The sequence below is a fragment of the Arachis duranensis genome, chromosome 10, assembly GCF_000817695.3.
Source record: "Arachis duranensis cultivar V14167 chromosome 10, aradu.V14167.gnm2.J7QH, whole genome shotgun sequence".
NCBI lineage: Eukaryota > Viridiplantae > Streptophyta > Magnoliopsida > Fabales > Fabaceae > Arachis > Arachis duranensis.
In genome coordinates this window covers 99,686,242-99,687,339 of record NC_029781.3, presented here as the reverse complement: position 1 = coordinate 99,687,339, position 1,098 = coordinate 99,686,242, and positions in this window count along the sequence as shown.

The following is a 1,098-nucleotide window of genomic DNA, read 5'->3' as shown; positions in this document are numbered from 1 at the left end:
GCGTCGTGCTAATAACGCGAAGGTCGCAGGTTCGAAACCTGCATGGGCCATTTTATTGTTTTAATATCTCTACTTTGATTTGGTTAAAATCAATATAACACCTTAAGAAAGCAGTGAAGTTATTTCATAATTAAGGAACTAAGTTGCCTGGTAAATGGTAATTAGTCAGTGACAGTCATTAAAGAGTGCGATGAGAAAATCATATTAATAATAATATATTTGGGTCATGAGAAAATAAAATAATAACTAATGATAACTTTTTAAAAATTCTTTCTCCTTTTTATAGTTGCATTCTATTTTAAAAGTTATTGGATTTTATCTCGTGTAATACTTAAATTTTGCGCTATTAAACTCAAATAATAATACAATATAAAAATGAAACACAGAAATTTTATTATTGTAAGGTTACAAATTTTTTTTTTATTCTGATTAGAGAGAACAAATTATTTATTCTATAAACACTTAAGAATAATTTAATTTTTTAGAATTTTGCTTATCATCATCTAGTTGAAAATAAATAATGAAAGAACTTTTATAACGATGGAAAAAAATGTTTTTTAATCGTTTACATAGTGGATGATTTTGAAGTCGTATCTGTTCTATATAAGATATAGAGCAATGCTTAGGGGCCAGCAATTTTTGTGATTGTTAGCCATCAACTAGCCATCAATGATGATTTGATGGTGTGAGATTAATGTGAGATTTCATCCAATGGCTCACCTTTCTCTGCTGGTTAAATGCTGGCCAAAATTCAACAAAACTAATGCCCCCTAGACTTTTCCTAAGATAAGATATATTAATGCATACGTATAGAAAGGAGGAATATAAATAAATTAGATACGTATATATATAATTAATTATTAATAAGCCCTCATATACAATATACGATGCATGTCCATTATTTATTAGCTATAGCTTTGCTTTGATTTGATGTGATGCATCAAGGGCTTATTGTATTATTAAAATGGTGGCTTGCCAGGTGTGGTCGGTGGAATTGGATTATGGCGATGGCTTGGTCCTGATGGTGGGGTTACTGCTCCCTTAATTAGAACACTACCGAATGCACCTTTATTATTACCTGACCAACCCCTTAACAAC